We start from the raw sequence: 17,206 nt of genomic DNA on the forward strand, positions 1-17,206 counted from the left end.
TGTTCGTCACTCTCCGTAACCGAGAAAATAAGGTTTTGAGTCCCATACTGTGAACCACTATAATTTCACATAGACGTTATATTTCCGAGCATGAACTATCAAATGTATTTAATTTTGCGTAGAGACTATAGAATAAATTATTTTACTAAAAACCTTCAAGAATCAAAAGAAATGAAAATAAGGACCATTTCTCTTAAGATATAATAATAGTAAAAGAACTGTGCCATCGTTTCAGTGGACATTTATATGAGGTTTGAATGTATCACTAAGGAGAAGTAGTGTTTTCCTTCAATCAACACAGACGGGTTAGTAATATAAACATATAACCTCGATTGAATTATATTCTATACAAACACTCGTGTAACTCAAAACCCCATTACGGCAGTCAATACAGCCGAGACGGACGGACAAATACGTATTGACTATCGGTAACCACCCTGTTGACACTGTCTCAACACTATCGACAGTAATTTCCTTTAATTTTAGGATCTATGAAATGTTTTATGTAGCATATTAGTGTTAATGTTTTAATCAATGGCAACTCAGTTTTTGCTTATTTTGAAATTACAATTGGCTTTTGTCAATTTCGCATGTCTGTTAGCGAGTGTGTATTCATGACCACAGACATGCATATCATATTTATTTAGAAAATTGATCATCGTTTAATTTCTGTTTGACCTCTTTTTATTATATATATAAGAAAGAATAATTTTATAGCTCTATCTATTCATTGATATGACGTCATAATTCCTATTATTCAAACACTTTAGGAGATATAATATATATACATTGAAAAAGAAACAGTAAATAAAATTCGGCGTTTCTGAGCGCTTTCGGAGCTGGTGCTGCTCATACTGAGTATACAAATGGATATTTCTGGTTTTTCTTTTAAAACATTTGCATCAGAACGTACTTTTCTGGCTCTGGAAAGTCGCGTAAACATTCCCGGTAAATGTCGATTTTGTTTTGTCATTAGACAATAAAAGGACTAGGCTCGGTCGGCCGGGTTGACTTTCTGTAAATGTACCAGGACATACGAAAGGTTGACCCATTTTACATTTGGAATTTAGTTTTGGTGCTTGAAAAGGTGGGCGGGATTTTATTTCAAAAGTTACATTCACAGAATCACATTATCAAAGTTGGCAATATAGTTTGCATATAAACGTATGTGTATGGTCAATGTGTTTTATTCCGAACAATTGTGACTGTACAACTGTTCGCCTTTTGTCGGTTTGATGCTAAATGTATGTGTTGCATCATAGTATCAGTAGATCGATGACATCAAAAGAGAACTAGAAATTTTAAACGTTAAGTAATATCGATACATTAATATCAATAATAAACAATGCAAGCTGTCGACTTTTATCTTCAGTTATTTTTAATACGTTCAGTCGCAGAAAGGCATGTATTTTTATGAATTTGAATTTATTTTAGTATAACTTTAAAATTACACACATATATATAGTTGTACAACTGTTCGCTTTTTATCGGTCTAATGCTAAGTGTATGGGTTGCACCTTGGTTACATCAAAAGAACACTTGAAACAAACGGATTTGCATTACTATTCCAGAACATGCGGAAATGCAAGCCATCGAATTCATTGACACGCTTTGAATTGCAGTTTACCGGACGTTGCTGGGTTTCTCAACACGTTGTGATTTGTTATGAATTTCCTTTTGAACAAAATATATATACAGTATCATGCGACCAGTCGACGTTTTTTTCGACAGTATGTTGCTTTGTTTTTGTTGCGTGTAAAAAAAAGTGGGTGCATGTATTGGGAGACTGCGGTATGTTCGTGTTGCGTCTTCTTGTATAGTGGGAGTCTTACCCTTTTAGTAGTGCTATATCACTGGAGACACTAAGTAACACATCCCACCCGGTCATATTATCCTGACAATGGGCGAACCAGTCGTCCCACTCCATTAATACTGAGCGCTAAGAAGGAACTTTGGTTGGTTTGGTTTACTCGGCGTAACGTCTTATTTTCAAAACGCTAGTTAATCCCTACACGTGTTCACAATACGAACGCACCTCAGTTTAAGGGGAGACCACTATCAAAATACTGATAAAAACTATATATAGAACATTTAACAAATTTGCAGACAAAGGGTTTGGTTTACCTACATTTCAACATTGTAAGTGCCCATACATTTCAACATTGTAAGTGCCCATATTTAACTAAATTTAGGAAAATATTATCACATAAAAGTAAACGACTATACAATTATTTCGAGTGTTTACAAATCATGAATTCAATAATTGTATAGTGTTATGTAAACAAAAAGCTATTGTTAATTGGGTCATCATGACAGAAATAATTTGATGATATCAATTTACCGTGGAATAAACATACATTATACTTATGTTGTTTATGTTATATAGTTCGGAATGTTTATATTTAGTATTAGCCGTCCGAGATTCATCTTAGTATTAAGAAGAGAGGTTCATAGAGAAAATAGTTGAAAGAACATATTTTTGACATTTTTTTTATTAAAAACAAAAGTGTATTTTAAATGATACAACAGCTAAATTTCATTTGTTCTTAATGCTATAATGAAAGATAATATTATGCAATAAAAATTTGTATAAAGTTAAGTACCTTAAGGGACAATTCATTCTACGAGAACATTAAAATTTGTATATATATCGGAAAACCCCCAGTTCTAATGCAAATTAGATCAGTCGGTTTTACTGTGATATGTCAGAAAATCCCATGGTGGTGAAATGCGTGTGAAATATTCAAACTCACTCGCTGTCCGCCATTACACATTGTGGTCGAATATCTTGTATGCCGAACCCAGTCCCTTGCTCGTAGAGTAATGCTACTTTTGTCTAGAACAGCTCAAATCGCTCTGACAGAAGTGTGTTTACCTTATTAGGTGAATTGTCTTGCCTAAAAAATCATTATATCACCTCCACAGTGGTTATGTAATTTGTTTAACGTGCGTGACCTTGGCTCGGATATTGGTACAGCGTACATATTGTACCTGCTTAATCGTATTGATCAACGATTTGGAATTACAACGGTATCAATTAAAATACTAAACAATGACGTGGAATTTGTCAATATCTTATGTTATATGTTTCATAAGAAATGTAGAACAATACATTTATGCCATATTTTGCTTCTTGGTTATGCAATAAAAATTTGTATAAAGTTAAGTACCTTAATTCTATTTGATAACTTTGTACAGTAATTTCATTTCAGGAAATCTAACCGATCTTATTAGCTTGGCGGAACACGTCAGCTTGATTCGGAATAACTTTTTAAACAAATATTGAAGGCACATATTTACACACATAACTTTGCGCCCACATGATAAACAAAATGTTGATTTCTATCATAAACGCGGACGTGGGACTGTCGTATTTGCACTGTGTAATGTAATTGACCAGAAAAAATTCAAATATCCTCACTTGATTTTTTAAAATTCCTTTATGTAATGGAGAGTCGATGACATCTATGGAATATTACGTATGTATTTTAATAAGTTTCCATTGTTTTCGCCTGGGAAAGTAACCTTTTGGCAACTAACATGCATTTCAATTACTTGTTATTATGCATAGTTCATTCACATATTTTTTTTACATTTCAGTCACTAGAACTTCAATTACGCTTGTAATTTTTAAATCAATTCAACTTCATAACACTTTAGCTCATAATAACCACGAATGGAGGGCGTGACGTCAAAAATCTGTCATGAAACTAAGACCTAAAATTCTTACCTTTGTAAGTGGTGAAATTAAGTTTTGTCAATGATTCACAGATTTAAAGTTAGCTTTTTGCATTCGAAGTAAGAATCACTCTAACTAAACCATGAAATATTAACCTCTTTTATGCGTTCCTTTATAGGTGTCTAATACGTCGGCCCTGCAGGTAGGGCGTTAGAATTGTACCTGCTGCCCCTATTGCATGATCGTAAAAGGCGACTAAATTTAGGATCTTATCTTTTCTCTTCTTCCTGACTGACTTTGTCTTTCCTAATGCCTCCCTTGGCACCGCCTCACTTTTTCCTTGAGTTGAGCGTTCGCCCCAGTGAGGAAGGCTCTGGGTTCTGTCCCCTGGCCGAGACACACCAAAGTCTATAAAAGTGGTAGTTTCTGCTACTGCTTAGCGCTCAGCATTCAGGGAGTGGGACGACTGGTTCGCCCGTTGTCAGTATAATGTGACCGGGTGAGGTGTGTTGCTTGGTGTCTTCGGCGGCATGCTTCAGTGATATAGCACTATAAAAAGGGCAACAGTTTCACTATACAAGAAGACACAACATGAATATACCGCAGTCTCCCAAAACACGCACCTCGCACAACATACATGCAAGCACCGCATACATGGGAGGCCGTCCTTACATGACCATAACTGTTAATAGGACGTTAATTAATCTAACAAACAAATCGACAGATCGATTTCAAGATACCAAAATGACGTGGTCAATGCTCGATTTACTGTTGGTTAGTCCAACATATTGACGCATACTGACAAAGACTCCGAATAGCACACCCTCTGTTACATATTGATGCATACTGATAAAGACTCCGAATAGCACACCCTCTGTTACATATTGATGTATACTGACAAAGACTCCGAATAGCACACCCTCTGTTACATATTGACGTATACTGACAAAGACTCCGAATAGCACACCCTCTGTTACATATTGACGTTAACTGACAAAGACTCCGAATAGCACACCCTCTGTTACATATTGACGTATACTGACAAAGACTCCGAATAGCACACCCTCTGTTACATATTGACGCATACTGACAAAGACTCCGAATAGCACACCCTCTGTTACATATTGACGTTAACTGACAAAGACTCCGAATAGCACACCCTCTGTTACATATTGACGCATACTGACAAAGACTCCGAATAGCACACCCTCTGTTACATATTGACGTTAACTGACAAAGACTCCGAATAGCACACCCTCTGTTACATATTGACGTATACTGACAAAGACTCCGAATAGCACACCCTCTGTTACATATTGACGTATACTGACAAAGACTCCGAATAGCACACCCTCTGTTACATATTGACGTTAACTGACAAAGACTCCGAATAGCACACCCTCTGTTACATATTGACGTTAACTGACAAAGACTCCGAATAGCACACCCTCTGTTACATATTGATGCATACTGACAAAGACTCCGAATAGCACACTCTCTGTTACATATTGTCGTTATCTGACAAAGACTCCGAATAGCACACCCTCTGTTACTTATTGACGCATACTGACAAAGACTACGAATAGCACACCCTCTGTTACATATTGACGCATACTGACAAAGACTACGAATAGCACACCCTCTGTTACATATTGACGCATACTGACAAAGACTCCGAATGGCACACCCTCTGTTACATATTGACGTATACTGACAAAGACTCCGAATAGCACACCCTCTGTTACATATTGACGTATACTGACAAAGACTCCGAATAGCACACCCTCTGTTACATATTGACGTTAACTGACAAAGACTCCGAATAGCACACCCTCTGTTACATATTGACGCATACTGACAAAGACTCCGAATAGCACACCCTCTGTTACATATTGTCGTATACTGACAAAGACTCCGAATAGCACACCCTCTGTTACATATTGTCGCATACTGACAAAGACTCCGAATAGCACACCCTCTGTTACATATTGACGTATACTGACAAAGACTCCGAATAGCACACCCTCTGTTACATATTGACGTTAACTGACAAAGACTCCGAATAGCACACCCTCTGTTACATATTGATGCATACTGACAAAGACTCCGAATAGCACACTCTCTGTTACATATTGTCGTTAACTGACAAAGACTCCGAATAGCACACCCTCTGTTACATATTGACGTATACTGACAAAGACTCCGAATAGCACACCCTCTGTTACATATTGACGTATACTGACAAAGACTCCGAATAGCACACCCTCTGTTACATATTGATGCATACTGACAAAGACTCCGAATAGCACACTCTCTGTTACATACAATGCACTTAGACGGAGATTGGAATGATACCAACAAAGCAACATGTATTTGTGTAATAAAATCATCAAATGAGCAAAAAATAAATCGCTTATAAAAGTATCATTCATCCTGTTTCTACTACTCCGGATTTTTTTTGTATTTGGTTACAAGTAAGTTTGATTTCATTTGTAATTGTTTTAGCAGACGTAAGTGACACCATAAAAATCTACTGTAAGACAAGACCAATGTCTGGTTTAGGGTATACATACATATGTAGTGCAGGCCAAATATTTTTTATGAAATACATATAAATATACCTTGTACCAGTTATCAATCAAAACATCTAAGTTCCACACGTGACTTTGGAGTTTGCTTTGATTGACTGCGTTCACATGCGTGTGGGGAGCTAAATACCGTCTGGCGATCCGCAATGGTCATTGCTAACAAATGTATTTTTTTTTATTTTGCAAAGAAATAGCCCTGATGAAAAGTGTTGCCATATGTAATATATTTTATATCAAAAATCAATATACTTATAGGTTCGTTGGCATAATGGACTTTGACGAAATTTTAAAAAATGAATAGTATACATTTCTGTGTAAAACGTAGGTCAAACAGGGCATTTCTGAATTTACATGGTCCTACCTTCCCGGATTTGTTAAATTTCCTGTGCAGTTTGGTATGGTGTATACTCGTATAGTTTACAACATCGCCGTTCATGGAAGTGTAACATGCGACAATGGACCACAGCGTTTGTTTAAACAATACCGATCGTAAACTGTTGATTTAAATACCCCCTACTATATGATTGTGGAATAATGACTCAGTGAGACTCACATACTATAACATTTGTTCAAACAAAGACGCAATTTTATTAATTTTTAACTAGAAGCCTTGAGATTTATATCGCTGGCTGTAAATTTTGTGTAGACTGTGGTGAAAGTGTTATTTGATATATAAATACACTGAATGGATGTGTAGTGGAGGCGTTTAAATACACAGTGCTATAACCGTTTGACGATAGCGAAGTCTGGTGTTAAATGTAAGGCGATTCTTAAGAAGATGTGATATAATTGGACATTTGTTGGACGGAATACACATACATGTACCACCCTAAGCAAGGTAAGTAAAACTCGCCATTTAGTGATGGGAGGGAAACTCACACTTTAATGTTAGGAATAGATTCGAACATAAACTATTCAGAAAGTAATTTGTGGAAAGGTTATGGGTCACGATTTTAACCGGAATACAGTTTTAGTATGTCTATTCATTTGAAGCATGATATCATTTTGTAAAAGAAAAGTGTATGTGAAGTGATTGGAATATAAGGTTAATTATATATATATATTAGATATATATATATAAATATATATCATGTTTTAATAAGTCATTGTGTGATCCGATGGCTGAAGATATCTGTATGATTAAAGTTATATGTGCCGTATTTTTTATACCCAAGAATCAAGATAAGCTTTTAATATGTTATTCATCACCAAACGTTACTAACATTTTGAAAAATTACAGTACTTTCAATGCATTGGTTTTAATTTAAAAATACAAATAAGAGCAGAAAATGATTTTAGCAGTACTGCCAAAAAAATCATTACATGTACATCTATAGTTCGGCGAATTGAATACTTGATACGGTCAGCCCAAGAAGCCGAATTGTGGTCTACAATTTCATTTATCATTTTTACAGTGTTATTCGTAATTGAAAAGTGATTTCTACAGGAAAGTTTCAATCTAAACATACACGAGTCATAAAAACAACAATTTTACAGTACATAATGTCTGTGTTGTAACTAACGTGTATAAGGCATCTGAAGCCATTTAAATGATTCATCAAACTTTATGGCTTTCAATAGATTAATGAAGAAAAATAACATGACAAAATTTTCGCCCAATCACTGTGCATATAACTTTAAATAGAAAATTAAAAAAAACATTAATGCGATTACTCTTCTGTTACAATCTAAATATACATTGTAAGAATTTATTAGAGAAGGGCTTGTTCTAAAAAAGTTTTATCGTTTTATCAGTCTTGATACCAACTACTATACGAAAGGGTTTTTTCGATTTTTTATCCTGTCTTTCAGAGTCCCTATTCATAATTATAGAAAAGTTAGACCGCTAGACCTATCCGACAAGGGTTGTGATCTAGACTGTCGTTAATGAAAGAGAAGACGCTCTACTCTTTTAAACGCCTGGTTCTATTATGCATCTACGTTGTATATACGTTACAGTTGTCTTTATTTGCTATATTCGAGATGACCTAAATTTCAGTGACATCAAAAAACCTAAGATAACGGAAAGAATGATGAAAACAAAATCAATTATATGTATTTGTTATATATATTATTGACAGAGCAGTGACAATTCTTAGAGAATATAATTTTTCTCCCACATAAAAATCATATAACTAATCTCTTTGTATTTCTCAAACTTTAATTGTTTAAATAAGTTTACACTTAATAAATCCCAAAGTATGGCATCTTCTCTGCAATAACTGACCACAATGTTATCATTATTACTTTCTGTAAATTGCCTGTCACATATTTCACCTGGGTATTCATTTAAAATGAATGTACCACCTTTTCATGCGAATGAAGCATATAAATGGCGCGCTTTGTCATGGTTAATAAATTGTTATACATATTGATAAAAAAACGATAAATGACATAATCCTTATTCAGAGCATAAATAAATAAACTTTAAAATGAAAATTGATGATATCTAAAAAGGAGTGAGATTTAACTCCTAAACAAAATCTGACACTTCATTTTTTTTTCTAAGTGTGAGATCGTGCGTTGCTTGTTATTTTTTTATGCTGACATTATGTCAAGTGGGCGAAATGTGTGACAACTTTCAGAGTACATGTACAGTGATAGTTTTGAACATAAAGCGATTCTCTTGGTTGAAATCTTTTTATAAAAAGTTGATGAATCACAACTTCAAATTATGTACACAGTATGTCTCCCCGCGTTGAGATGATGACATAAGAATTACTTCAATGATTAAAACCCTACTTAATCACGTCCATTGATTGAGTAAATGACAAATCGTGGATTTAAAAATACTACCTCAATACAAAACCACTATTTACCCATTGAAACCGCTTAATAATATAGACGCTCTTTACACCAATGGTGGAAATGTCAATTATGACGCTGTAAGGGCCCTGAGTGACCCAGACGCAATCATTATATCTTTTACTTATAATTCTACACCCACTGTTAATGACGGGAATCATCCACGATTACGAGCTCCCAACAATGGTATGGTGTTACAAGGAAAGATGACTCCGGATAAAAGAAACGATAGGTCACATTACCTGCCACACCGCGATAACCCGATAACGTTATGAATAGGCATTTCCATAAAAAGGAAAACTTTTCCATATGCCATACATTTAAAGCGATGGAAATATCTGCTAACCAACTTAATGTTTTCGAGATCTGTTTTTTGTCGGAAATTCCGATGGATGGCCAGGATCGAGACATCCTCGATAAATCAGAGGTTACGATAACTGACGTTATAGCCACCCCAATATCCAATGATCAATGTTCATTGCTTAGACATACTCGGCTCCCTGAAAACTATTTTGTGTTTGATAATGAAGGTTTCTCCTTGTGTGTCATTGATACTCTAGCTATAATCTTTAGCTCCGAATTAAATTTCGAATGTTGGTTTCGTCCTTGTAAAATGACTCTTTATTCTTCTTTTCTCTCAAGTTACGACTGAAATATGACTAGCCGAACAGAATGAAGCATGCTACAAGAGTTTGTTAAATATACTCAATTCTAGCTTTAAAGGATATTAAAAATGTATAAACTTTAGAAATAAAGACATTTTGATTGAGTGTTCAGAGTACAATAATCTACTGTAAGTCTTGCCTAGAGCTCAGAGTATAATTTATGTGAGGTAAAACGTATGAAGGTATGGGAAATGTATATCTTTGTGTTTGTGTAAAATATATCTAATATCTCCCGATGATGATACAATAGATAAAGGAAAGGTGTGGATAGGAATCTATATCACTGATTCTTTGTAACTAAATAACATCGATATGACAAATTTCATTACATATACCACTGAAAAGGATGTCTCGTACATATCATATTTCTTTTTAAGCAAAAGTGATTAAAATCTTGTCTTCGTAAAAAAATTAAAGATATGTTGGGTAGACAGATTTAACGATAGATAGATATGATGGAAGCGATAATCTAAAATACTAATACATTCACGGATCATTTAGGTAGATCAAGGTCAAATATACAAGGTTAAAGTATATCTAATCCGCTTTTGCTGTTTTGCATCATTAATGAATCCATACCTTATCTGAATGTATCAGTCTTGATACCATCTACTGTACAATCCCGGTGTCCCGCTAAAAAATCATCGTATCAATGTAAATGATCCAGATATCAATATACTTTGAGAACTTTGTGATTTGGATTGCGAAAGTCAATCACATGCGAAACTGGCGTACAGTACTCGGCTATTATCACATGTGCGATATTGTCTTCGATAGCATTATATATATATATATTGAAAATGTGGAAATATCTTTTCGCCTGTTCACATTTCCATCAATCCTAATCAAACAAAGAGAGCTTTTCAATATTGGCAAAGCTTAATTAACAAATAATCCTATATCTTTCTTTCGGTAAAAACAATGGTTTTGGACTAAAAATCACATGGGTTACTCATATATATATATGAGTTTTAACACTTGTGCAGTAATGAAAAAAGCGTTAGTGAGGCTGTGAACAAAAGCTATAGGCGAATTGAACACACTGACCTTATTGACGGACAAATGCGTCAGAGCAATTGATCGTAAAGAGCCAGATATTCCAATAACTATGTCATTGAGTAAACCTAAATTGATAAATCTGATCCCAACCAAGATATCGATGGTATAAAAGAACACTAAATTGTTTTATCATCAAAACTGAATCATTTTACTTCAAACATAAAATAACAATAAATATGCTTCGTCGTTTAGAATTTTTTCGCATTCATAGAATTGCTTAACGTCCCAGAATCAGTTGTTGATGAAATAGTTGTGACATTTCAAAGTTTTATTGATAAATAGACGTGGAGATCTGCTATCAAATGTCTTCTAGTTTTCGCAAATAGATAATTACCCATGGTAATTTAAGTCTTTTCATGACATAAATGTGTAATGAAGTGTTCTTATGATTGAAGCTTTGAATATTCAATATTCGCGATCAATATTGTGAAGAGTAATTTAAAATGACATTGATATTGTATGCACTGTATTCATTTTGTCGCCTTGAAAAGAATCGCTCGTCCTTTAAAGTAAGTCTTATAGGAATAGTAGATTAGGTTTCTTTATTTACATTATAACAGAAATACCTTGCATACACACAGTTCCTTTATCTCACATTCAGTGTAGATAGCTTACTGCAATGATTCAAAGTTTGAAACATTAACAAGAAAAGATATTTGCGGAAATGCATAAACATTAAAAACGCTCAGCTATACTTTTGTAATATTCTTCCTGAAATGTTAGTTTGGAAACTGTTAGACTATTATAACTATTAGAATATTACATACGGTTTCATTTCTTGGATGTTCGAACCCTCTAGGGTACATGATTCGCAAAAAAAAATTACTTCTGCTTGGAGGCTTCAAGATAAGACAAAGTGTATTGTGAACCCTTTATGTCAGATTTTATCTTTTATTTCATTTTTATGTAAATCGACAATAAAGCGTAAATAGAGAATATCTTATCGATGTCGTAAAGCGTTACGATTTAAAACTTTTCCCAGGTTAAAACTTTGTACGACAAGTGAATACAAGTTATATCTACTTATATTTGCATATCATACTTTGCAGGGAGCTGGACGGGGTCTTGGTAAGCTTTTTATCACCACAGAGCTACATGAAACATAATGGGTGGATGAGAGGGGGGGGGGGGTTTGGGCAAAGGTGGGCAAAGGTCCTCAATATATTGTTGCAACCCCACCCTCGCGCGTTCCGCACCCACAGGAGATAATTGATATACTTTTTTTCACATATCATTTCATATAATCCTTGTTCACATCTATAGACAGTGGCATCGCTAACAGGAAATTCATGAGAAAGCAAATTAGCGTGCGAGTTTGTGGGGGGTCCGGGGTATCCCCTGGAAAAATATTACGATTTAGAATGACTGAGATGAGATTTTACGATGTATTTTGATAGTTTTGAGAGCGCCGAAGGCGCGAGATTTTAGTGTTTTGAGTGTTTTTGAGTGTTTTGGGATCTCCACTCGGGAAAAATTACGATTAATAATGGCTGAAATGAGTTTTACAATTTATTTTGATGATTTTAAAGCGTTCTTAACACGGAAATTTTTCGATTTAGAGTTACTCGTATTTAAAAATGATAATTGTGAATGTCGTCATACCATTATGCAACCCAGCTCGATCTGAACATACCGGATTCACACCATCGGCACATTGTTGTGTAACTCAATATAATAATGAATTGATTGTCTTGCTAAGACATATAAACAAATTATTTTTTAAAGAAGCTTTTTTTTGTAATAATATAATCCCTTGATGAACATTTTTGGTCTAGTTCGTGTGTATTGAACTTTCATTATTGAAGATTTGAACATTACGTGCTTGAACGTTTTAGGATACGCGCAGCGGAAAATTTCTAAAATGAAGTACAAAAATTGTGCAGGAGGACCCTTTTTTTCTTTCAAATGTGTATTTTCAGAACATTTCACTTGGCGAAAATGGGGTTATATAAAATTATTTGATATTTTCAAGGTCTTTCAGTACAACGAAACCCTGTACGGTCATTATAATTCGATTTATGCAAAAGTAAAGAGTTCATAAGTAAAGTATTTGAAAGATGTTTTCGTCGCATTTTAAAACGAAAGTAGAAATTACATGTAATAGTTAGGGCCAAAATACTCCTCAAACACTTTGCTTTAAATATTTGATCTACGAGCTGCTTTTGATATTTTACATAAAAAGCTTAAGTAAATAGTAAATATTCAAATCCAAATGTTTGATTTATTGGTGTGTTGTACTGTCGCTTGAATACTGGTGGTAATGAATTCATCTTTTTCAAGTTTTGCTTTAATTTGATGATAACGATCGATTTAAGGGAGATCATCTTGACAATTATTTATCAGTTTTAAGTATGAGTCTATATGATTATATAGACATTGAAATTCGATCATTTTATATTTCCGGAATTTTCTTTTGGCGGTTTTGAATGTTAATAAACACGTTTTTCCAGATATGTTTGTTTTCCACTTTAGTTAAAAGGATAGTGGGTGATGTCAACATTTAGTAAACAAATGAATCCACAAAGCCTTGTTAACTTAAAATCCCCCTTTTCAAAACGTAATTATATCATTATTGAATTGATATATCATTTGCAATTGTTTTGTCAATTTGATAAAAATTACCTTTAATTACAATCATTATTAAAATTTAAAAAAAATCAATAAAATATTCAAGAATAAAAGTGGACAGATCAATAATGTATATATGATTAGAAGCAAACATGAGTTGCTGTAGAATTATATGTTTACAATTGAAAGGGATTGAAGGAGATACCAAACACGTGATGGCTTACAAATACTTTAATAAGTTCTTCAAACATTTTACTACGCCTGCCAACGCCAACGATACGTATTGTGATAGGCTTTGGCTATATACAAACATCTGATGCATGTCGGATGTCATATGCTTGAAGGAAGCTGTATCGTACGCGTAATTCATCGTTCAAAGCAATATATATATATACATATAGAGACAGAAACATGTTTAATTCTATCTCTATGGATATCATACAAGCTATTTTGAATGTCCTTAGTATTTTATCAAAACCAAACTGGCATTTTTATTTCTGTAGTCATAAATTCTCTTCTAATTTTATTTCACACATTTATATTTCAATGCAATCTACATGTACGTCTATATTCCATATTAAAACGCCAGTCCTTTGGAAATTAGTATATCTACAGAACCATATAAAACCAAGTTTTTATTGCTTTCTCTCGTCATATTATACATGTATATATAATGTATATATACCATATATACCTGTTTATGGTCTCCTGTTCGCGTCAGAAGCTATTTAACTTTCCCATTTCCGTTAATGGGGTGAAACGTGGGTTAACCTATATACATTATTTGTAATGAAAGAATAGTTAAACTGATTTTAAATATGTCATTTTGATACCACCCAAGCGAGAAAAGTTTTATTTACCACGGCTAAATAGGTCCTAACCATTTCAGGTTATTATATATGGTTTACCGTTAATTTAAACGTCAAGTACATATATTTATATTAAATTACATTGTTGAATTCGTTTTCATATTTACCTAATTATAGATGATATTATCATTATGAGTGTTATAAGAGTATGATCAAATAGCTCGTGGCGCTGATTTAGATATCATCACCAATGTAAATTTCTCTTTCGAAAATCTCCGTCAATCATGTCATACTGCCATATAATACTCGTTATATCCTTCTGTAATTCCAAAGTTTTGTAATTAAAGGTAATTTTGACGTTGATTAGTGACTGCCTTATCGCCTACATGACCCAATACTAGACTGACTTGACTTAAGTCAGTGTTCTGTCGGTATTGTCATATTTTACTTTTGTAAAGACTTATCACCGACTTTGTCGTGAAGAAATGGAATTGAAGGTGCCTATATTGATATTAGTAATGCGATAATTGTTTGTTTGTTTGTTTGAGTTACGGACCATCGACAGCCAAGGTCATATAGGGCCAAACTACAAGTCAAAGCAGTAGTAGTTATGTGATAAAGGGAATCTTTCACGCTTTCGCTTAAATTTAAATAATCTTACTACATTCCGATTACATATACTCTCAGGTATCTCATGTACGGAGCAATCGGGGTTCGATCCCCAGCACGGACGTGAAAAGGTCAGGCGTCACCTGCCCGATCACGCGGGTTTTCTCCGGGCACTCCGGTTTCCTCCCACACTAAGACCCCTCGCGCGCTTACATCCGGGCCATCGAGAGTGATTTACACAAGTTGTATAACTTGTTTCTCATTCGATGTAAAATAAATAAAGTTTTTACGGAGCAATCAAAATGTATTGAAGCATTGATGTTACTGTATTTTTTATTTCATAGAGGAACGAAAAAATGATGTGAACCGCATACCGGTGAAATGAAAAAAAATAGTGACACCATCGCTTATCAATTTAGTTTTAGACCGTTAGATAAATACGTGTGGTAATGTACAATACCATTTTTTCTCAATGAGTTATATTTTCAAATCTATAAGCAACCTCAGCATCCCTATTTTGACGTAACGTTAACGAGTTTTTTTTAACGCCATTTGGACGTTTTGACGTTTTTCATCAAATTACAACCTAAACATGAATGATAATCATGAAAATATTAGATGAAAATTTAGATTATCCAGAAAAATATATTCAAAAAAGCAGACTGTTAATAATGTCAATCACTACATGTATGTTTTATATTCGATAAGCCTGAACCTAAGCCTGAATATACTTATCAATTATTTTACGGTCTCAAAATAAAAAATCTCCAATTTTGTGTTTTACTCTCACTGTACCTCATCTTCAATACTCCAAAGGTTATATAACGGCCGTGAAGGATACCAATGAGTACTGTACCTATAATTCTGTTTCTCATTCAGTGTATTGATGATTTTGTATTTTATCTCAATGCTTTGTTAGCTTTATGGACGTTTCATGATAATGAGAAAGTAAGCTATCAATACTACAGATAAAAATGTATGGACTTAATAACCTTATATTATCCTTCATCTGAGCACAACTATAATGTCTGGTTTACTTTTAATTACACGCGGAGATTCCCCCTTTATACAGATAACCTAATATCTATGTAGTGCTTTAAACATATGTCTATATAATGTATACAACCTTTTCGAACTGGGTTAGTTCGTCAGCATATTACCCTGGTTGAATAGTGTGTTATTGTGATTTCCCAGGCATACAAAAATTTAATAACTAACTCCGAAAGCTCATCTCTGCTGAATATTGGGTGTGGATTGCATATTGCAGTCTATTGTATGTGTTTGAAATGTAATATATATGACATTTTCCATTTCTATGGGTACTTGAAGTGCAGAAGAAAATCACATGGAGGCAAATCGTGACGCGTGCCTCTAACCAAAAACGTCTAGTACCACCTAGCTTTACAGCAGCAAATATCTACGGAACTTCTTTTTAAACAAACATATTTTTATATTTCTAATTAATCAACGATGTTACCCTTCACCCCCGGGGTCGGGAGTTCAACTCAGAAAAAGTTAAAATCGACTAGAAATCTATTTTTATATCATAAGTGTAACCACACAATGTTTCAAACCGATTTTGACACGAAAAACGCAGATGTTTGTTTCAGATATCGCTATATTAATACAGGAAAGTCAAAATCAACTAGAAATTTATTTTTATTTCATAAAATGTAACTTTACCTACAGTTTTGTCACGATTTAGCCCCAAAACGCAGATGTTTGCATATTCCGAATATGTCACTATATACAGAAAAAGTCGAAAAAGGCTAGAAATATAATTTTATTTTATAAAAAAAACCGATTGTGACAAGAAAAATACGCAGATGTTTGCCATTCCGGATATCACATGGGAGGGTTGGTAGGCACTGAGCGTAGGTCGGTTGTTTTTCTCCGAGCATTTAGTCTTTTATCCACCTTTAAAACCTGGCACGTCTATAGATGGCAACAGTTGTTAACAAGACGTGATACTGAATACACCTTATCTCACCATCTGACACATAAACATTTATACAGGTACCATATAGGGTTATACAGACGAAACAATTGAACAGTTGACCATAACTGTAGTGATCATCCTGGTGTTGTTATGAAATATCAAGTTGTTATATAAGATCACTTGACAGCGCTCTCATAAACATTTTATGTACTCCACATTTCAATGTCTGACTCATTGAAAATCATTTCAGATATGGATTTTCCTATTATATGGGTAAAATGGTTGAATTATTAATGGTAGTTTGTGAAAAACATATTTTATTTTAAGACTACATTCTATAGGACCACTTAATTTCTAGAGTTGAAGAAAGTACATAAACGCCGCAACTAACTTCAAACTTAAACCGCAAGGAAATGATTATTATTTTACCACTAGCCTTTCGCGTTTTGGCAGTGTGTGACGAAAGTTTCAAAAATCTATAAGCT

General features: G+C 34.1%; 1 protein-coding gene across 5 annotated transcripts in view; it reads left to right on the forward strand.

The window, feature by feature from the left end:
* LOC138309277 (nipped-B-like protein B) overlaps positions 1 to 17,206 on the forward strand; it is a 126,399-nt gene that overhangs the window by 2,246 nt on the left and 106,947 nt on the right. Inside the window, exon 1 of one of the 5 annotated variants that reach the window (XM_069250447.1) lies at positions 6,352 to 7,105. The exons of 1 other annotated variant lie outside the window; for it this stretch is intronic. The gene's annotated coding sequence lies outside the window, so the exon portion shown is untranslated. Of the gene's footprint in view, positions 1 to 6,351; positions 7,106 to 17,206 lie in introns of those variants that run through there. 3 more of the 5 variants (XM_069250449.1, XM_069250451.1, XM_069250452.1) reach the window with 3 other exon arrangements.

The sequence above is a fragment of the Argopecten irradians genome, chromosome 15 (genome assembly GCF_041381155.1).
Source record: "Argopecten irradians isolate NY chromosome 15, Ai_NY, whole genome shotgun sequence".
Lineage (NCBI taxonomy): Eukaryota > Metazoa > Mollusca > Bivalvia > Pectinida > Pectinidae > Argopecten > Argopecten irradians.